The sequence below is a fragment of the Ceratotherium simum genome, chromosome 6 (genome assembly GCF_057802395.1).
Source record: "Ceratotherium simum simum isolate JZ-2026a chromosome 6, ASM5780239v1, whole genome shotgun sequence".
Lineage (NCBI taxonomy): Eukaryota > Metazoa > Chordata > Mammalia > Perissodactyla > Rhinocerotidae > Ceratotherium > Ceratotherium simum.
This window is the reverse complement of record NC_141905.1, coordinates 7,640-30,165: the sequence shown is the minus strand read 5'-3', so window position 1 is coordinate 30,165 and position 22,526 is coordinate 7,640. Positions and strand designations below refer to the sequence as shown.

Sequence of the window (22,526 nt, the reverse complement as noted above, 5' to 3'; positions counted from 1 at the left end):
ATGGAGCTTGTACCTCCAGGATGGACGTGCCTCCCAGACGCTAGTTGCTAGAAGAGTCCTGGCAGTGGAGGGAAAGTTGGCTCTGCACTGAAGGTGAGTCCTGGAGAGGAATCTGACAGCGGACTCTGCACTCTGCATCTGACAGCATCCTCGGTGGAGGAGGGTGCAGCCCTTCCTCATTGGGAGGCTTACCCCAGGGACTCGGGGAAGGGGCTCCTCTCTTCACTTCTTCCTTGGGCTCCCATAGCATGGTGAGGAGTTTGCCTTTCCCCTGGCCTGGCTCCCTTCATGAGGGCTTCTGGAATTCAGCCAGTTCAGCCAGTCCTTTCCTGCGGACTCCGCACTGGAGGTCCCTGAACAGTGCACTGAAGACATTCTACTTTGAAAACCTCCTGGCAGATCTTTTTGTTTTGCATTGCAGGTTCTTGATGAATTTTGAAAGACCTGAATGCCACTTGTCTGTAGTCTTATTGAAGGTTTACAGTGGTTTGTTCTAAGTCGGAAGTTGTTACAATCTATCCAAAGAGCTAGTAACATGAGCTTGTTTCAGAGGTCAGCCACCATGCTTTCTTGACAGAACCTTCAGAGCCTGTGTTCCAAAAGTTTTGTTACTGTTTTTGAGAGTGAAACAAAACACTGCAGAGAAGGTTGCTCTTGGCATGTGTCGTGATATAACGAGGTCTGGGGGCAAAGGAGGTGGGGGTCCTTTGGTAACTAGTCACAAAGCATTGAGAAAGGTTAGAAGGTCATGTTGCTTGGAACTCCCTGAGAAGCTAGTATCCACCTGCTCTGGTCCACAGTGGCCTCTGGAGGCTTAGGTGATCTCAGATGGAGCAGAAAGCCCTCAGGTGAGACCCCCCAACCCCCCATGTGCACAGATTGGTCTAAAAGAGATTTTACCTTAATGAAGACAAAAGATGATGAAGTGTCTTTTTCAGTACCTTGCAAGGGCTGGTTGCTTTGTACAGGGAGCAGCTTTTGTCTTGGTATGGAAGGACAGGAAGAACACAGAACCACAGCTCTTGGGGCTGACCTCCTCTTGGCGGCAGTCCTGCATCCTCAGCTGCTTGAGCAGAGCTGGGGCCAGGCGCCCTGGTGAGTGCCTGGGAGGCTCTGCTGGCTGACACCTGGCCTGGCTTTGAAATAAGGGTACCAACCCTCCCTGTTTTAGCACCCAAAGTCCTGCATCCCAGGGACAGCAGGAGAGTTGGGCAGCCATGAGCTTCTAGGAACTATTTCCGAGGCTTCCTGAAGCCTTTCCTGTTGTCTTGATGCCATCCTGTGCTATCTGTCTGAACATCTGTGTCCCTACAGGGCACTTACTACAGGCTGGGAGGAGGTCCTCACCTTCCTTCTTTCTCTGCCCTACAGATGGTCATGAGGTAGACAGTGGGTCTTTCATGTTTCTATTCCAGTAATAACTTGCAAGCAGAAGGTGTTCCTTAAATCTTTACTAAAAAGTTTAAATGGGCAAAGTGGCTACAGGTGTGGGTCTTCCAAAAACATTTGTTTTGCTTTTACAGTTGATTATTTTAGGTGGAGACATTTAATTCTTTCTTTCTAATTACTTTTTCATTTATCCTTGCAGGCTCCACATAAAGGGCTCAAAACCTCTTGTCCAGTGGTTAATAGCTGTTCACAGAGATGACTGGACCCCACTAAGCATTCTTTCGTCTGTAGTGAACATTTCACCAAAAAAAGCTCTCGGAAAGGCTGGAGGATCAGTACTACGTGCTCAAGCCACGGCCGTGCCCTCCATCTTCCACCTGACTGAGAAGGGGGGGCTGAAGGCCGTGGCCGCCCTTGGAGAAAGGACACCAGGAAGGCCGCAGGGAGCCTGAGGGAATGTGCTAGTGAAGCAGATGGGAAAGGAGCTGCAGGTTCATCATCGTCCTTGAGGGAAAACCTGAGGGCCCAGCCGGGGTCCCACAAGTTGAAGCGAGCCCCTCTGCAGGGTGAACCCGCACCCAAGGCTGCCTAGGAAGCCAGCAGTCAGGAGCAGGTGTAGAGTCTCTGGAAGGAACTCCAGGAGACAGTGTGGCCTCCACAGCGTCAAACAGCCAGGGAGATGCAAACAGGTCTGCTGTAGATGCTGGCAATGAAACCCCCTCTTCTATGCCAGGGCCTGCTAGGTAAGAGTGACATTTCCATGGGTGACTTTATTCCTCAGGATCTGGGGCATGCAGATTTATTGGCTGGCTTCCTTCTTACAGTTTCATCTCAGAGCATACTCAGGAGAGGCCATCTGTCCCTTGAGAGCCTGTTAACCGAAAGAGGCTGAAGAGAGATGTGGAGCCCAGCTGTAGTGGGACCAGCCTGGGGCCTGACGAGGGCTTGGCCCAGAGCCCCTAAGTTCATCATTCACACTGATGCCTCAGAAACCCTCCCAGAGCCCCTCCACCCTCCATCAGATGTCACCCTGAAGCCAGCTGCAGAAACTATGCAGAGCGAACACAGCAACACCAGTCCCACGTCACTCTGCGGGGTCATCCTTTCAGTGCTGGGGCCCCAAGAACTCCTCGACTGGCTGCACTCCTACTGCTTCTGCTCCCGGGGGAACAGGAGCACGGGTGCCACCTGAGGTAGCAGGTGGAGAAGAACGGCGAGCTGAAGAGGGGCAGCCGCCGGCAGCCAGGTGCACACGCTGCAGGAGGAGCTAGATGAGCTGAAGGGAGGGAGCTCTCTGCCTGAGCAGCCTGCTGCCCCCAGCTGAAGTCAGTCCCGGGGCTCGGGGCTCCCCCACTGCCTGCTCATCATGAGGGGTTTCCTGCTCCGCAGCAGATGGCCTCTGAGCACTTCTGTGTGCAGCATGCCTGCTGCTGTCCTGGGGGAAGGCTCTGCTGGTAGCCGTCCCTCACAGACAGGGAGCCTAGGTTGCAGAGCTCACCCTGCTTGCTCTAGGGCGCTCAAGAGGCAGCGGTAGTTGTCAGGGTTTAGCAGGTGGGGAAGGAGGCATTGCAGGTCAGCTGGGAAAGCCAGACCTACGCAATGAACGGTGCCTGGATCGTTGGTTTTCCACTTGAACAGGAGAAAGTCAGCTTCTGTTGCATCCCTCACACAAATGTAAATTCCAATGAGTTAGGATCTAAATGTGAAATAAAATCGACATAGTAAACTATTAGAAAACTTATAAGAGACTCTTAAAGTCAAGGGGAGGTTCTTTCCATTCATGTTTTAATGAATATCTTTGAACTGAAATCATTTTGAACATTTTAATAATTTATTTAAAATTTTAAACACCTTTTTGAGTAGAGTACATTCTCTTTTGTAAAAATTAAAACACTACAGAAATACATAAGCTAAGAAGTGGTAAAAACTCCTATTTCTCACCTACCTCCCAACTTTTATTCCTTGTCAGTAGTAAAATTTGGTGTGTAATCTCCTTGACTCTTCCCTGTGCTTTACATGCATACTTCTCCACCTGTACAAATAGGTTGGATATATTTTTGGTGTGTTTATTGGCTATGTTTTTGGTTTTCCCGCTCTTTTACAGTTTAGTATTTGTAAACATTGTTCTCTCGATATTCCTTACATATTGAGGGTACCATCTTTTGCCTGTTATACATCCATGGAAAACATCTCCCTACCACATTGTTCATTTAATCTGGATCAGTGCTTATCTTCCCAGATGTCAGTAACACTTCAGGAGGGAAACAGCTCTATGTGACAGGCTGTTCAGGACCTCCAGGACCCCCAGGGCAACAACAATTAGGACAACCCAAAACAAGAAACAAAACCCATCCCGCGTGTTTCCAGATGCATCCTGGGTGAAGGACAGTTCCAGTTGAGGGCCACTGATGTCCTGGTCCGAGTTATCTGCTATGTTCTCCTATCATGTTAAAGCTGTTTCTATAGGTTGTTGTACCTGATGGTACAGTTTGGTGCCTTTATCTGTTCCTCTTGGTCAGACTGCGCAAGGTTTCTCACTGTTACAGGTCTTTCCAGACAGCCAGCCATCGACTCCATTGCTCAGGTCTACATTGTTGTTCCTGCCTCGTGAATCCTCACTTCATTCTGCTGTTGTTGGTTTTATTGTGGTGTTGTTCTGGCTCCTGGAGGAAAGTGCTCAGCTTCTTCGTGTACAGTTGATATTCCCTGATACCTGCAGTGGAGGCTGTGTCCCTTCTTCTGTCCCTTTGTCCCCACACCATGGATTTGCCCCATGCTGCTCTCATTGCTGTTCATTTCTAAAGAGTTTGTCCTGTCTGTCTGGATCCCCTCTTTAACCTGAGAGATTTAGAAGGATGTGGACAGATTTTCAAGTGGATAAGTTGGGGTAGGGGAGCCAATATTTTGTGATTATTTTTTACATTTATTGCTTTATGTTCCAGTAATATGGTCACTTATAGATTTCTGCTTTTGGGCTCTTTAGAGGTTTCATTGTGGCTTAGCACAGTGCATTGTGGTGACTGTTTCATTGTGGTGTGAGGAGAATGTATCCTCTCCTCTAGTTGCTTACGTTGTTGTCCCTCAGGCTGAGGCTAGATCTAGCTTTTTTGTGTTCATCAGCACATCTGTTTCTTAACTTACTGTATCACTTGACCTGTGGATTTCTAAGAGAGGTAAGGCAGGTTTCCCTGTGATTCTGGAGGTGCCTGTGTCTTCATGTTTGTCCAGTTTTGTTTTATGTTTCAAGACCATATTGTGAGGTGCATGTGTTCCCGACAGTTGTCAACACAGAAAACCCCTTTTTGTCCCGTTTAAAGTCTTATTTCTTTATCTCCTTGTTTTCAACCATATTATATCTCTTTATGTTATAACTATATTTTAATTAAACTTGAGAGCCATCACCTTTTTATAGAGCAATTTGATCCATTTACAATTGTGATTATTGATAAATTGGAATTTGAGTCTACCGTTTAATTTAGTTTTTAATTTGTTAGGCTTTCTCATGATTTTCCTATCTTCTAGTGGGTGTCTTTCAGCTTTTAGGAACAACCATTTCTGCCTCTCTTTCTGTAAATGCTTAGAGTTGATCAGTTCCTGTGGTCTACACTCCCAACTCCTCACCTTCCACTCCTTAGCTTGAGACTGTCTGATCTTAGTTCTGTGTTCTTATTTTGCCCATCAATCAACCATGATTGGATGTACGTATACGTTTTATTGGTTACTTTGTACACCACTGTTTATTGTATCCAAAATTTTCCTCCTTTTCAGAAATATTTGATGTTATTTTAAAACTCATATGACAGTAAAATTTTGAGAGGAATCGAGTCTGAGATACTCCTTAGGTGCTGATGCTGGGGAGCTAGAACCTAACCTCTTAAAGTTGCATCAGTGTGTCTGCAGAGTCAGGATGAGGTCAGAGGTGTTTAAAACCGTGGAATTGAATGAGGTTTCCTGGAGACACTGCAGCTATTGAAGGGACCAAGGCCCAGCTTAGGAGCAGGTGGTGTTTGCAGAGGTGCAGCTGAAGAGGATCCAGGAAAAGGGACTGAAATGGTGGGGCATTGACTCGCAGGAGCCACGAGGGGAAAGGGTATTACAGAAAGGAGGGGTGCTCAGCTGGGTCGGGTACAGCTCTGATCAGAATGGAGAGAATATGGCTGGACTGGGCCACATGGGATCACTGGTGACCTCAGTCTCCTTGAGAGGGTGGGAATGAAGCTGGGTCTAGAGTGGGGGAAGGGGTGTTATGGGAGGGAAGTAGGGATGAGGCACTTTACTTAAGAGGTTTAGCCATGGAGGGGAGTCAGGAAAGTGGACAGTAGTCAAAAGGGAACATGGGTCCAAGGGATAGTTTTGTTTGTAAGGTGGAGATGAGCTAGCAGTTGTTGGTGCTGCACGTAGGACCAGATGGAGAGGAGGAGCCTGAGGGCCTGGGAGGAGCATGCTGGGCCTTGAGGAGGTGCAGGGCTGGGCTCCACTGCCTGGGGAGGCACAGAGAGCAAGAGGACAGATGTGCTGGTGGAAAGGGTGCCCTCTGCCTCTGCTCCTTTATTCCTGCAGTGTGAAGTGGGCAGTGGCTGGGAGTGGACTGGTGATGCAGGAGGTGTTAGGTGAGCAGCAGGGGGAAGAGGGAGATGGAGAGAGGGCGCCCTGGCTTGGTCTCCATGTCCCACACGGAGCTCCCAACTGGGATCCCCGGTCACCAGCTGCTGTCTTTCTTTGATGTCTTCCTCAAAATGTCGGCTCTCTTGATGGTTCCCAGGGCTATTATGAATTTGTTCATCAATGAAGGAATATTTCGGTCAGTTTTCAGGGATTTTATGTCAAAAGGGCTCTACCTGTGTTTATTCAGTCCATCATCTTTACCCAATCCCTTTGTTTTTTGACAGATTCCATACAACAGAGGAGCCGAGCCAGTGGCCTGCAGGTTCCAGGGTTTGGGAGGTTTGCCCTCTAGAAAGCTGGTGCTGATTGCCATTCTCACAGGACATGGTGCTTTGTCCCTGAGCCTGCTCTAACTGTGGGTGTCACGACGTTTCAAATCCTAGGAAAGTCCTATCAGGGCCCATCGTTGACATTTCTGTGACCAGAGAGGGTGAACATTTTCCGTGTTCATTATCTGTCACTTCCCTGACTGTGCTGTCGCCTGCCTTGCTCACTGAGCTCCGAATCTTCCTGATGGAACCAGGACTTTCACTCTCTATCCAGTGTGATTGCACGTTCCCTCAGTGTGCCCCTTGAGTACTTGCTTCAAAAATATGTTTTCTTCACATTCATTGATTCCTTGTACATATAATCTAGATTTAATCTGGAGCTTTAAAAATGTCTTATTGTGGAAAACCTTGAACATACACAAATTAAACAGATAAGTGTGGTAGCCTCTCATATCCCTGTTACCCAGCTTCAACATTTATCAATATTCTTATATTCTTGTTTCCTCCATATTTCTACTCACTCCCTACCTTCCATTGATTAATTTTTAATTAATAGATTGTTTTTTAGGAAAGTTTTAGATGGACAGAGAAATTCATCAGTTAGTGCAGAGCACTTCTCCCTCCTCCCACACAGTTTCCCCTACTGTTAACATCTTGCATGATCACCTGTGTTAGTGCGGTTCATTCCTTACAAGTGAGGAGCTGATGTTGATACAGTGTTCGAAACCAAGTCTGTAGTTTACATTAAGGTTCACCTTCTCACTGTCATGTACTTGGATTTTGACAAATGTATAATCTCATGTATCCACCACGACAGTATCCTACAGAAGAGTTGGATTGCCCTAAAAGTCCCTATGCTCTACCTCTTCATCCCTTGCCTTCCAACTCCTGGCAACACTGGTCTTTACAGTGTTCCTATAGTTTTGCCTTTTCTAGAATGTCGTGTAATTGGAATATATGAAAACTATGGAACAGAGTATATAGCCTTTTCCAGTTGGGTTCTTTCACTTATCAATATGTATTTAAAGGTCCACTATGTCTTTTTGTGGCCTGATAGCTAATTTCTTTTTTTCTTTTTGTATATTGAGTTAAAATATACATAACAAAAAGTGTGCCATCTTAACCATTTTTAAGTGTACACTTCAATGGCGTTAAATACATTTACGCTGTTGTACAGTCATCACCACCATTCATCCCCATAACTCTTTTAAATCTGAAACTCTATACCTAGTAAACAATAAATCTCCCTTCTCCACCTAACCCCAGCCCTTGGGGGCCACCATTCCACTTTCCATCTCTGTGATTTTGACTACTCTCAGTTCCTCGTGTTAGTGGAATCATACAGTATTTATCTTTTTGTGACTGGCTTATTTCTGTTAGCATAATGTCCCCAAGGTTAACCCATGTGTAGCATATTGCAGAATTTGCTTCCTTTGTAATGCAGAATAATATTCTATTGTATGAATATACTACATTTTGTGTATCCATTCATGTGTCAGTGGACAGTGGGGTTGCTTCCACGTTTTAGCTATTGTGAATAATACTGCTATGAACATGGGTGTACAAATATCTCTTCAAGGTCTGCTTTCAGAATTTTTGGGTGTATATCCAGAAGTTGAATTGCTGGATCACATGATAATTCTATAGTCAATTTTTTGAGGACTATCTATACTGCTTTCCATAGAGGCTGCACCATTTTATGTTCCTATCAACAGTGTACAAAGGTTCTTATTTCGCCGCATCCTGGCCAACACTTGTTGTTTTCTGTCTTTTCCATAGCACTCATCTTAGTGGGTGTGAGGTGGTGTCTCATTGTGGTTTTGATTTGCATTTCCCTGATGATTAGTGGTGTTGAGCATCTTTTCACGTGCTTATATGCCATTTGTAAGTCTTCTTTGGAGAACTGTCTCTTCAAGTCTTTGCCCATATTTGAATTGGCTTGTTTTTTAGCTGTTTAGTTTTAGGACTTCTCTGTATATTCTGGATATCAGTCTCTTGTCAGAATTATGATTTGCAAATATTTTCTCCCACTCTTGGGTTGCCTTTTTACTCTGTGGACAGTGCCTCTTGATGTACCAACTTATAAAATTTTCATGGAGTCCAATTCGTCCATTGTTTTGCTTTCGTTACCCGTGCCTTTGGTTTCATATCCAAGAAATCATTGCCGAGTTTGGTGTCATAAAGATTTTATCTTATGTTTTCTTGTAAGAGTTTTCTTATTTTAGGTCTTACGTTTATGTCCTTGAGTTAATTTTTGTATATGGTGTTGGATCTGGGTCCAAGTTCATTCTTTTGTATGCGGATATCAAGTTTTCCCAGCAGCATTTGTTGAAAAGAAACTTTTCTCCGTTACATGGTCTTGTCACCCTTGTCAAAAATCACTTGACCATATATGTGAGGGTTTGTTTCTGGGCTGGCTATTCTATGCCATTGGTCTCTATGTCTGTCTTTATACCAATACCATACTGTTGATTACTGTGGTTTTGAAATCAGGAAGTGTGAGTCCTCCAGTTTTGTTCTTCTTTTTCAGGATTGTTTTGGCTATTCTGAGTCCCTTGAGATTCCATGTGAATTTTAGAACGAGTTTTTCTATTTCTGCAAAAAACATCATTAGGATTTGGATAGGGATTACATTGAATCTGTAGACTGCTCTGGGTACTAATGACACTTTACCAATAGTAAGCCTTCCAATCCATGAACATGGGATGTGTGTCCATTTATGTATGTCTTCTTTAATTTCTTTCTGAAATGTTTTGTAGATTTTGTGGTGCAAGCCTTTCACCTCCTTGGTTAAGTTGATTCCTAAGCATGTTATCCTTTCTGGTACTATTATAAATGAATTGTTTTTGTAATTTACTTTTCAGAGAGCTCATGATTTGTGTATAGAAATGCAACTGATTTTTGTGTATTGACTTTGTATCCTGGTACTTTCCTGAATTCATCTGTTAGATCAAACGGCTTTTTTTGTGGAGTCTTTTGGATTTTCTACATATGAGATGATATCATCTTCAAACAGAGACCATTTTACTTCTTTCTTTCCAATTTGAATGCCTTTTATTTATTTATTTTTATTGCCTCGTTGTTCTGGCTTGAACCTTCAGTACTGTGTTGAATAGAAGTGGTGAAAGTGGGCATCCTTGTCGTGTTCCTGATCTTAGAGATTTCAGGAAAAGCTTTCAGTCTTCCATCACTGAGTATTATGTTTGCTGTGTGTGTTTCCTCCTATTCCATGTTTGTTGAGTGTTTTATCATGAAAGGGTGTTGAATTTTGTCCAATGGTTTTTCTGCATCAATTGAGATGGTCATGTTTTTTTTCCCCTTCATTTTCTTGATGTGTCATATTACATTGATCTGTTTTTGTATGTTGAACTACCCTTGTATATCAGGAATGAATTTCACTTGGTGGTAGTGTATAATTCTTTTAATACGCTGTTGAATTCACTTTGCTGGTATTTTGTTGAGGATTTTTGCATCTATTTTCATCAAGGGTAATGGTCTGTAATTTTATTTTCTTTTAGTGTCCTTGTCTAATTTTGGTATCAGGGTGATGCTGGCGTCATAAAATGAGTTTGGAAGTGTTCCCTCTTTTTCAATATTTGACAGAGTGTAAGAAGGTTTGTTTTTAATACTTCTTTATATGTTTGGTAGAAATCAACACTGAAGTCATATGGTCCTGTGTTTTACTTTGTTGAGAGATTTTTTTTTTAGATTTCTTGAAATGTTAGTGACATATAACATATGTAAGTTTTAGGTGTTCAAGATGATGATTTGTGAAAGGATTACCACAATACAGTTAGTTAGCACCTACATTCCCTCACATAATTAACTTGTTTTTTCTAGCGATCACTTTTTAAAAAAAATTTTTGTTTATTGCAGTAACATTGGTTTATAACATTGTATAAATTTCAGGTGTACATCATTATACTTCTATTTCTGCATAGATTACATCATGTTCACCACCAAAATACTAATTACAACCCATCACCACACCGAATTATCCCTTTCACCCCCCCCGCCTCTGGTAACCACCAATCCAATCTCTGTCTCTATGTGTTTGTTTATTGTTGTTATTATCTATTTAATAACAGGACTTAATGAAGGACATCATACGGTATTTGACCTTCTCCCTCTGACTCATTTCACTTTGCATCATACCCTCAATGTCCATCCATGTTGTCACAAATGGCTGGATTTCATCGTTTCTTATGGCTGAGTAGTATTCCATTGTGTATATATACCACATCTTCTTTATCCATTTGTCCCTTCATGGGCACTCAGGTTGCTTCCAAGTCTTGGCTATTGTGAATAACGCTGCAATGAACACAGGGGTTCATGTATCTTTACGCATTGGTGTTTTCAAGTTCTTTGGATAAATACCCAGCAGTGGAATAGCTGGATCATATGGTAGTTCTATCATTGATTTTTTGAGGAATCTCCATACTGTTTTCCATAGTGGCTGCACCAGTTTGCACTCCCACCAGCAGTGTATAAGACTTCCCTTCTCTCCACAGCCTCTCCAACACATATTGTTTCCTGTCTTGTTAATTATAGCCATTCTGACGGGCGTGAGGTGATATCTCATTGTAGTTTTGATTTGCATTTCTCTGATAGTTAATGATTTTGAACATCTTTTCATGTGTTAAGATCTACTCTCTTAACAACTTTTAAGTCTATGATATAGTATTGTTAATTATGGTCACTATGCTGTACATTAGATCCCCAGATCTTATTCATTTTACAGCTAGAAATTTGTGCACTTTGACTCACATCTCCCCATTTCCCCCACCCCCGAGGCCCTGGCAAACACCATTCTAGTCTCTATTCCTTTGAGTTGGGCTTTTTTAGATTTCACATATTAGTGAGAATATATAGTATTTGTCTTTGTCTGTCTGATTATATCACTTTGCGTAATACCTCAATGTCCATCCGCGTTGTTACAAAATGCAAGATCTCATTCTCTTGCATGGCTAAATAATATTCCATCATATATTTCATGTATGTGTACATATATCTCACATTTTCTTTATCTATTTATTCATTGTTGGACACATGGATTGTATCCATGTCCTCAGTTTGTGACTAATGCTGAAATGAACATGGGAGTGCAGATATGTCTTCAGAATAGTGATTTCAATTCCTTTGGATATACAACTAGAATTGGAATTGCTCATTTATATAGTATTTCTATTTTTATTTTTTTGAGAAAATTCCATATTCTTTTTTCACATTCATACCAACAGTGCAAAGGGTTCTCTTTTCTACACAGCCTCGCCAACACTTATTGTCTGTTGTCTCTTTGAGAATAACCATTCTAGCAGGTGTGAGGTGATATTGTAGTTTTGATTTCATTTCCCTGATGATGAGTGATTACTAGCATTTTCTCATGTACCTGTTAACCATTTTTATGTCTTCTTTGGAAAAGTATCTTTTCAGGTCTTTTGACCATTTTCATATTGTTTTGTTGGTTTCTTTGCTGTTGAGTTGTAAGAGTTTCTTTCTTTTTTTTTGTGAGTAAGATCAGCCCTCAGCTAACATCCATGCTAATCCTCCTCTTTTTGCTGTGGAAGACCGGCTCTGAGCTAACATCTATTGCCAATCCTCCTCCTCCTTTTTTCCCCAAAGTCCCAGTAGATAGTTGCATGTCCTAGTTGCACATCCTTCTAGTTGCTGTATGTGGGACGTGGCCTCAGCATGGCCAGAGAAGCAGTGCGTCGGTGCGTGCCCGGGATCTGAACCCGGGCCGCCAGTAACAGAGCACGTGCACTTAACCACCAAGCCACGGGGCCAGCCCTGTAGGAGTTTCTTATATATTGTGGATATGAACCCCTTCAGTTTGCAAATTGTTTCATTTGCTGTGCAGAAGCTTTTTAGATTGATGTCATCCCACTTGTTAAGTTTTGCATTTGTTGTTTGTACTTTTGATGTTATATCCAAAAAAATCATTGTCAAGACCAGTTTCTTGGGACTTTTTTCTCTATATCTTCTTCTAGTTGTTTTATATTTGGTGTCTTATATTTAAGTCTTTAATTCAATTTGGGATCATTTTTAAAGTGGTGTAAAATAGGGGTGCAATTTCAGTTTTCTGCATGTGGTTATCCAGTTTTCCCAAGACAATTTATTGTAGAAACTATCCGTTCGCCATGGAGTCTTCTTAGCTGACTAGTCAACTGTTAGCAAAGTGTATGTGTGTGGTTTTATTTCCGGGCCCTTGATTCTGTTCTATTGGTCTATGTGTCTCTTTTTATACTTGTATCATACCGTTTTTCTTACTATAGATTTGTAATAAAGTTTGAAATCAGGAATTGTGATGCCTTCAGCTTTTTCTTTCTCAGGGTTGCTTTGATTATTGGAGGTCTTTTGTGGATCCACATGAATATTAGGATTGTTTGCCCTATTTCTGTGAAAAATGTCATGGGAATTTTAATAGGAATTACATTGAATATTGAGATGGCATTGGGCAGCATGGACATTTTAACAATATTAATTCTTCTGATCCATGAACATAAGATATCTTTTCATTTCTTTGTGTCTTTGAGTTCTTTCATCTGTGTCTTATAGTTGTCAGTTTCTAGATCTTTCACCTTCTTGGTTAAATTTATTCATGAGTATTTTACTGTTTTTGATGGTATTGTAACTAGGATTTTTTCTTTATATCATTTTTAGATAGTTCATTGTTAGTGTAGAGAAAGGCAACCGATGTCTATATGTTGATTTTGTCTCCTGCAGCTTGAGTGAATTTGTTTATTAGTCCTAACAGTTTGGGGGGAGAGTCCTTAGGTATTTCTCTGTATAAAATCACATCATCTGCAAACAGAGACCACTTTGTTTCTTCATTTCCAATTTAGATGCATTTTATTTCTTTTTCTTGCTAAATGTCTCTGGTTGAGTCTTGCAACAGTATGTTGAAGAGTGGTGTTGAGACTGGGCACCCTTATCTTGTTCTTTGTCTTAACAAGAGAGCCTTTAACATTTCACTATTCAATATGATGTTAGCTGTGGGTTTTGTCATGTAAACCTTTTATTATGTTCAGGTATGTTCCTTCCTTTGTTGAGAGTTTTTATCATGAAGCGGTGTTGAATTTTGTCAAACTGCTTTTTCTGCAACGATTCAGATTATTTTATGATTTTTATCTTTCATTCTATTAATGTGGTGTATCACTTTCATTGATTTTCATCATGTTGAACTTGATCATGTTGTTTGATCCTCCTTTTGAGTTTAGATAGTTTTGGTATAATGTGTCTTGGAGAAGAAAGTTTTAGTTTGAAATTTTAGGGTGACAGATCAGCTTCAGGACCTTGGATATCTAAATCTCTCCCCTGATTTGGGAAGGTGTCAGTTGCTATTTTTTTTTAAGTAAACTTTTTTTCCTTTCTTCCTGTCTTCTCCTCTGGTAATTTAATAATGCTTATCTATTTCTTTTCATGGTATCACATAATTCACACTGTCTTCCCCATTCCTTTCCATTCCTTTTTTCTTTTTGCTTCTTTAACTGGATGATTTCAAATGACACATCTAGTTCACTAATTATTTCTTGTACATGGTTGAATCTGATTTAGAAGCTCTCTATTGAATTTTTCAGTTCAGTCATTGTGTTCTTCAACTCTAGGATTTCTGTTTGTTTTTCCTCAATGATTTCTGTTTCTATGATGAACTTCTCACTTGTTCATGCACTGTTTCCTTATTTCATTTAGTAATCTATCTGTGTTTTCTTAGAGTTGTATGAATTTCTCAAAGAGGGTTGTTCTGAAGTCTTTGTCACATAGTTCTTATATCTCCATTTCTTGGTGGGTCATTGGAGTTTTATTCTTTTTCTTTGGTGGTGTCATGGGTCTTTGATTATTCGTGATGCTTGTGGCCTTCCATTGGTGTCTGCAAATTTGAGGAAGTAGGCACCTCTTCCACTCTTTACAGACTGGCTTTAGCAAACCAAAGCCTTCACAGTAGCCCATCTAGGGGTCCTGGGTAGGCCATCTGGTGGTGTCCAGGGGCAGGCTTGCTGCTGGAGTCCTTGGGCAGCCTGGTGAGTGGGTGAGTGGAATGCTTAGGTCCACGGTATTGTGTCTGGCCCTGGGCACAGCTGGGACCCTGACTTCATGAGTAACCCCACTGGAACCTGGTTTGGCAGGTCCTCATTGAGAGCCTTCAGCCACAGGAGTCATCCAGGGCCATGAGAGTTCGCCAGTGCTGGGATGAACTGAGAGTCTTGGTTCACAGGAGGCTGCCAGGAGCCTGGTGTCATGAGAGACATCTTGTGCTGTGGCAGGCTAGAAGTCTGGATTCCTGGGAGCCTGCTGGGAGCCTGGGGCCACAGGAGCTGCCTGAGGCTGCAGAAGTCAGCAGGCACTGGGTCAAGATGAAAGCCTGGGTTCATGGGAACCTGCTGGTGCCTGGTGCTATGGGAGCTGCCTGGGGCCGCCTGACTCAGCAAGCACCTGGGTGAGCTGGGGGCCTGGTTTTGTGGGAGGCTGCCAGGAGCCTGGTTCCATGAGAGCTGTCTATGGCTGCTGGAACTGGCAGGTGGTGTGGTGAGCCATGGGCCTGAGTTCCCAGCAGCCCCCGGGGAGCCTGGTGCCATGGAATCTACCAGGGGTTGCTGGGGCCAGCAAGTACTGGAGTGACCTGCGGTCCTGGGTTTGTGGGAGCCCACTGGGTGCCCTGTTGTCAAAACTGCCTGTGGCTGTGGCTGCTGCCTGTGGCTGCCTGGAGTAGGCAGGAGCTTGGGTGAGCCAGGGTCTGGATTCACCAGAGACCAACAGGAGCCTGGTTCCAAGGACACCACTTGGGGTCACAGGAGCCAACTTGGGCTGTTGAATTTGGCAGCCCCTAGGCTGAGATGGGGGCCTGGGTTCCCAGGAGCCTGGTGGGAGCCTGGTGTCAAGGATGCTGTTTGGGGCCACCAGTGCTGGCATGCTCCAGAGTGAGCCAGGGGCCTGGATTTTCAGAAACCTACAGGGAGCCAGCTAGGTCCACAGGAGTCATCCTGGGGCTGGGGCAGGCTGGCTCAGGGTCTGTGGTGAAGTCTGGCAGAGTGGAGAAGTCCAGTCTTGTTGGGAGGTATTTGATTACTGATTCAGTCTGCTTATTTGTTATAGGTCTGTTCAAGATTTCTATTTCTTCGTGATTTAGCTTTCTTAGGTTGTTTCTAGGAATTTATCTATTTTGTCTAGCTTATCCAATTTATGAGTGTACACTAGTTCAGAATAGTCTCTTCTCATCTTTTTCTTTCTGAAGCATCAGTTGTAATGCCTCCTCTTTCATTTATGATTTAGTTTGAGTCATCTCTTTTTTTTCTAGATATTTTATCTGAGTTTCTCAATTTTATTTTTTCGAAAAATCAACTTTTACTTTTATTGATCTTTCTAATCAATACTGTTTTTCATTTTTTTCCACTCTCCTCTTGGTGACTTCCATCCTTCTGCTAACTTTGGGTTTCATTTTTCCTTTTTCTAATGCTGTGTGTTGTCAGTCATGTTGTTCCTTTGACATATTTCTTCTCTTATAATGTAAAGTTTATCACTATAAACTTTCCTCTTAGTACTACTTTTGCTGCATCCTATAAGTTTTGGTGTGTTTATTGTTTCTCTTTTTTTGTGAGGAAGATCGGCCCTGTGTTAACATCTGCCAATCCTTTTCTTTGCTGAGGAAGACTGGCCCTGGGCTAACATCCATGCCCATCTTCCTCCACTTTATATGGGACGCTGCCACAGCATGGCTTGCCAAGGTGTATGTTGGTGCGTGCCCGGGGTCCAAACTGGTAAACCACAGAGAAGCACGTGCACTTAACTGCTTGTGCCACCGGGCCAGCCCCTATTGTTTCATTTGTATGTCTTGAGCTATTTTCTAATTTCCCTTTGGATTTCTTCTTTGATCTCCTTTTTTTTTGTTTTGTGAGGAAGATCAGCCCTGAGCTAACATCTATGCCAATCCTCCTCTTTTTGCTGAGGAAGACTGGCCCTGAGCTATCATCCTTGCCCACCGCCTTCCACTTTATGTGGGACACCAACACAGCATGGCCTGACAAGCGTGCATGAGTGCATGCCCAGGATTCGAACCCAGGCCGCAAGCAGCAGAGCACACACACTTAACTGCTACAGCATGGGTTGGCCCCCTGATCTACTTTTAAGTTTAAGAATTTTTGTTGAACTTTCACGTGTTATGAATGTTCCACTTTTCCTTCTGTTATTGACTTCTGGTTTCATGCCATTGTGTTTAGAAAAGTTACTTGGTATTATTTCAGTTTCTTAATCTTGTTAATACTTGGGGGCCGGCCCCGTGGCTTAGCGGTTAAGTGTGCACGCTCTGCTACTGGCGGCCTGGGGTTTGGATCCCGGGCTGGGGCTTTTGGGGGGGGAAGGAGGAGGATTGGCAATAGATGTTAGCTCAGAGCCGGTCTTCCTCAGCAAAAAAAAGAGGAGGATTCAGCAGGATGTTAGCTCAGGGCTGATCTTCCTCACAAAAAAAAAAAAAAGACTTGTTTTGTGACCTAACATGTGATCTGTTCTGGAAAATAGTCTGTTTGTCCTTGAGAAGAGTATGCATTTTTGTTGCTGTCCAGTAAAATGTTCTGTGTGTGTCTGCTAGGTTCATTTAGTATTTAATGTTTTCATGTCCGCTATTTCCTGATTTTTGGTCTGGATATTCTATCCATTGTTTGTTAAAAGTGGGGTATTGAAGTCTCCTACTATTTGCAACTTACATAACTGAGAAGGCTCTAATATTGAGAATGTATAAAGATGTCTTAGAACTCAATTATAAAAGACAAGTCAATGAAATGGGGTAACCAACTGGAATAGACATGTCACCAGGAAATACATAGATGGCCAGTAAGCACAAGATAGATGCTCAGTATCATTAATTATTAGGAAAATGCAAATTCAAATCACAGTGTGATACTATTTCACTCTCAAAATGAAGGCTCTATTAAACATACTGGAAAATAACAAGTGTTGGTAAAGATGTGGAGAAAGGGAAACCCACATACATTACTGGTGGGAAAGTAAAATGATGCAGCCACTGTAGAAAACAGCTTGGCATTTTCAAAATCCTTAAACCTAGAATTACCATTGACCTGGAGAGGCCCATGGTAGATATGTCCAAAAGAGCAAACTTGCCCATGCACATTCAAAGCAACATTGTTCACAATGGTCCAAAAGTGGAACAAACCCAAATTTCTATCCAGTTATGACTGCATAAACCAAATGTGGCTTATTCATAATATAGGATACTATAGAGCCATAAAAAGGAATAAGGTACTGCTACATGCTCGGCCATGGATGAACCTTGAAACATGTGTGCTCACTGAAGCCATCCACAAACGCAACAGATAGCATGATGCCTTTTGAATGAAATGTCCAGAATAGGCAAATCCATAGGCGGAGAAAACAGATGAGTTGTTTCCATGGGCTTGGGTTAGGAGAAAATAAAGTGTGAATGGGTATGGGTTTGTTTGAGGGTGTTGAAAATGTTCTGGAATTAGATAGTGGTGATAGCCAGACGACATAATCATTGTGCTAAAAGCCACTGAACTGTATACTTTGAAATGCTTAAAAGGGTGTATTCTATGTTAAGCAGATTTCCCACATAAGAATTTTGAATTTTTTAAATTAATCATGGTATTGGTTAATTTTAAGTTGGTTGGTATATTTAATAAGTGTAATTAAGGGAATTATTAGGGGTAGGGCATGTTGTAGCCAAGAGAGTAAACATCCGATGAGGACTATGGTAACAAATCCTATGGTTATACAAGCAACAGTCTAAAATCCAGTCCGTTTCCATTGTCCCCAACTTGGAGAGACCAGCCATGAAAATAGGTCAGTGATCTCGGGGGCCTTTGGTATCTATTCAAAGATTTGGGTAATATTATGCAATATTTTAACCTCTTGGGCCATTTGGTGGAGGTATGTTTGAACTTGTGTGTTGATGTACATTCAGCAAGTGGTTCTAGGAAGGGCACAAGCCCCTCCTTCCTTGGCCAGTATAGACAGTCTAGTGCCAGGCCATTTTCTAAAACCATTTAGGCAAGAGACTCATGAGAGTGTTGTTCAAGGGCTAGGATATGTTCTTACGGAGTTGTTGTCCATGTTGTGTTAAGGTTGTTGATACTTCTTAGTTGCCTCAGTTTCCTGATTTTGTGTGGGTAGGGCCACCGCACCTGTGCCCAGTCCAGTCAGTCAATCCTAGTAGAACTGAACACCCAGTGCTATAGCACTGATGTTGTTTCTATGGGTTGGTGGTAGCCAGTCAGGGCAGGAAACTCAGGGGACCTGTGACCTGAGGGAAGCAGGCCAAGAGAGAGACACTAATATTCTATTATTCTATATTCTCCAGAATATAGCCTGGAGAAAGCTGCTCACAGGGCTGGGGAAGAGAGAATCTCACTGGATGAGAGCCTTGTGATATCAGCCCACAGTAAAACCCAAAAGTGGATACTCCTGGTGTAAAATATTCATTAGGGGTCTTGAGGTAAAACCAGTAATTTGCACCCATTCACTGGTTACCTGTGCTATATGATTTCAGGGGGTATGGTTAAAGTGTTTGTGGGCCAAGAGCTGTTTGGGCCTGGGCACAAAATCACCAAGGTGGCCTCAAAGGCTACCCCAAAATGACCCCTCAAGGAGCAGTTGGGGCAGAAAGTGGGTGGAGCATTTTGAAGGAAGCCTGGGGCAAAGATGATGTTGTTCGATGGAGTTGGCTACAACTGAGTCTCTCCACAGGGTAAGCCCTTCAGCTGGGGTACAATAGGTGATTGGAGGCCAAGTGACAGACCCTGCGACTCCTGATTCGCAGTGCACGGGCAACCCTCTCAGCCCATTGGACATAAATGGTGGTGTTTTTTGTGAAGCATATTGCTGGCAGTGTGGAAAGTATAGGGGATGTGTGGTGGGAGATGTCATGATAGTGTCGGGAGGAGCTGTGTGTGTGAGATTATGGTGTTGAGGGAGCCAGACTGGAGTGTAACTGGGGAAATTGGACCAGCAGAAGTCATGTGTTTAAAACAAGACACCAGACCCAAATGGAGCCGCTTAGGCCCCACATCAACAAGTGGAGACTTAATTAGACTTTTGGCCCTCCCAGGAACGGAATCTTAAACCAGTCAATTGGGAATCACCTGATGAGCAGCAGGTAGGTCATCTTCCTGATAGAACTCTGCCATCCCCTAAAAGAATGTAACCTTGCAGTAACCTACCCACTTTTTTGTCTAGTGTAACTTCCTTGTTCCTGCTCCCTTCTGCCTATAAAAGTCTTTCATTTTGTACAGCTCCTTGGAACTCCTTTCTCTCTGCTAGACTTGATGCTACCTGATTCATGAACTGTTGAATAAAGCCAATAAGAGATTTAAAATTTACTCAGTTTTATTTATTTTGTACCAGTTTGGTGGCAGCAGTGGGATCCAAAGGAGACATCTGATGGCTTCAGGGATGAGAAACACAGACATTGGTACCCACAAAACCTTTGAGTTCTCCATCTTTTTTGCTGTTTCCAAGCGCTGTGGGTGAGTTCCTCTCAGATCTGAGATCACCTGTCTTTGAGTTGAGCTCCTGATCTAACTGGCTTTCCAGTCCAGGGTCAATGGGTCAGTCTAGATTGACAGGATGCTCTATCAGAGCATCAGTCTTAGCCCTTGGCTAGTCTGCAGTGCCAGACAAAGGCTTAGCAGGTCAGCTTGAGCTGGCCGATGATTCTACCAAGAACCTGAGTCCATGGCCATTGGTCAGTGCACAGTTCCCATTTGTTGGGGTCTGCTGGTTGAGTCTGTAGTCCCCAGGTGTTGAGTCTGCTGGTTCGTTCCGTAGTTTTTGCTAATGGAGAGGAGTGGAAGAAATGTGTGCTCCATGCACACCCAGTCCTTGGAAACTTCCCACATGCATTTTACATGCACTTTCCCCTCTGTTGATTGTCGATGGATCTAAGAAAATGGTGAAGGCACAGTGAGGAGGAATTATGGGTTTCTGCACGACTACCTCGAGGAGTGCCACCCCCTCAAACTGAACAGCCACCCAGCACTACTAGAAATTAAAGACATCCCATCACCATGGATTGGAAGACTACTTATTGTGATGATGTCAACATTATCCAAAGATATCAACAAATCCAGTGCAGTCCTTATGAAAATCTCAAAGACGTTTTGTGCTGAAATAAAAAAAAAGCCATCCTAAAATTCTTATGGAATCTCAAGTAAGCCCAGATACCAAAAATAATCTTGAAAGGAGGTACTAAGTTGGAGGACTGATTCTTCCTGATTGAAAACTTACTACAAATCTACAGTATCAAGACAGCATTGTCACGGCATAAAGACAGACATATTGACAAATGGAAACAGAATTGAGAGTGCAGAAGATAACCCTCATGCATGTCACCAAATGATGTTTGACAAGGGTGCCAAGATTATTCAATGGGGAAAAGTCTTTTCAACAAGTTGTGCTGGAAAATGTGGATATCTAGATGCAATACAGGCCTATCTCAACAAACAAGAAAAATCTCAAATAAACAATCTAACAATGCACCTAAAGGAACTGGAAAAAGAAGAACAAACAAAGCCCAAAATCAGTAGAAGAAGGGAAATAATAAAAATCAGAGCAGAAATAAATGAAATAGAGACCAAAAAAACAATAGAAAAAATTAATAAAACCAAGAGCTGGTTCTTTGAAAAGATCAACAAAATAGACAAACCTTTAGCTAGACTCACCAAGAAAAAAGAGAGAAGGCACAAATAAGTAAAATCAGAAATGAAAGAGGAGAGGTTACAACAGACACCTCAGAAATACAAAAAGATTATAAGAGAATACTATGAAAAACTATATGCCAACCAATTCGACAATCTGGAAGAAATGGATAAATTCTTAGAATCATACAACCTTCCAAAAACTGGATCAAGAAGAAGTAGAGAATTTGAATAGACCAATCACCAGTAAGGAGATCGAAACAGTAATCAAAAACCTCCCCAAAAATAAAAGTCCAGGACCAGACGGCTTCCCTGGTGAATTCTACCAAACATTCAAAGAAGACTTAATACCTATCCTTCTCAAACTCTTCCAAAACATTGAGGAGGGAAGCTCCCTAACTCATTCTACAGAAGCTGACATTACCTGATACCAAAACCAGACAAGGACAACACAAAAAGAAAATTACAGGCCAATATCACTGATGAACATCGATCTGAAAATCCTCAACAAAATACTAGCAAATCGCATACAACAATACGTTAAAAGATTATACACCATGATCAAGTGGGATTTATTCCAGGTATGCAGGGATGGTTTAACATTCGCAAATCAATCAACGTAATACACCACATTAATAAAATGAAGAACAAAAATCACATGATCATCTCAATAGATGCAGAGAAAGCATTTGACAAGATCCAGCATCCATTTATGATAAAAACTCTGAATAAAATGGGTATAGAAGGAAAGTACCTCAACATAATAAAGACCATATATGAGAAACCCACAGCTAATATCATCCTCAATGGTGAAAAACTGAAAGGTATCCCTCTAAGAACAGGAACCAGACAAGGATGCCCACTCTCACCACTCCTATTTAACATAGTATTGGAAGTCCTAGCCAGAGCAATCAGGCAAGAGAAAGAAATAAAAGGGATCCAAATTGGAAAGGAAGAAGTGAAACTGTCACTATTTGCAGATGACATGGTATTATATATAGAAAACCTAAAGAATCCACCAGAAAACTTTTAGAAGTAATAAATGAATATGGTAAAGTTGCAGGATACAAAATCAACATACAAAAATCAGTTGCATTTCTGTACACTAACAACGAAGTAGCAGAAAGAGAAATTAAGAATACTATCCCATTTACAATTGCAACAAAAGAATAAAATACCTAGGAATAAACTTAACCAAAGAGGTGAAAGATCTGTACACGAAAACTATAAAACATTGCTGAAAGAAATTGAAGAAGACACAAAGAAATGGAAAGATATTCCGTGCTCTTGGATTGGAAGAATTAACATAGTTAAGATGTCCATACTTCCTAAAGCCATCTATAGATTCAATGCAATCCCTATCAAAGTTCTAACAACATTTTTCACAGAAATAGAACAAAGAATCCTAAAATTTATATGGAACAACAAAAGACCCCGAATAGCTAAAGGAATCCTGAGAAAAAAGAACAAAGCTGGAGGTATCACACTCCCTGATTTCAAAATATACTACAAAGCTATAGTAACCAAAACAGCATGGTAC

At 42.2% G+C, this 22,526-nt stretch overlaps 1 pseudogene; it reads left to right on the top strand.

Moving 5' to 3' along the window:
* The first annotated feature begins 828 nt into the window (after positions 1-828).
* Positions 829-5,727, top strand: LOC101406337 (peroxynitrite isomerase THAP4 pseudogene; annotated as a pseudogene).
* Positions 5,728-22,526: the final 16,799 nt, after the last annotated feature.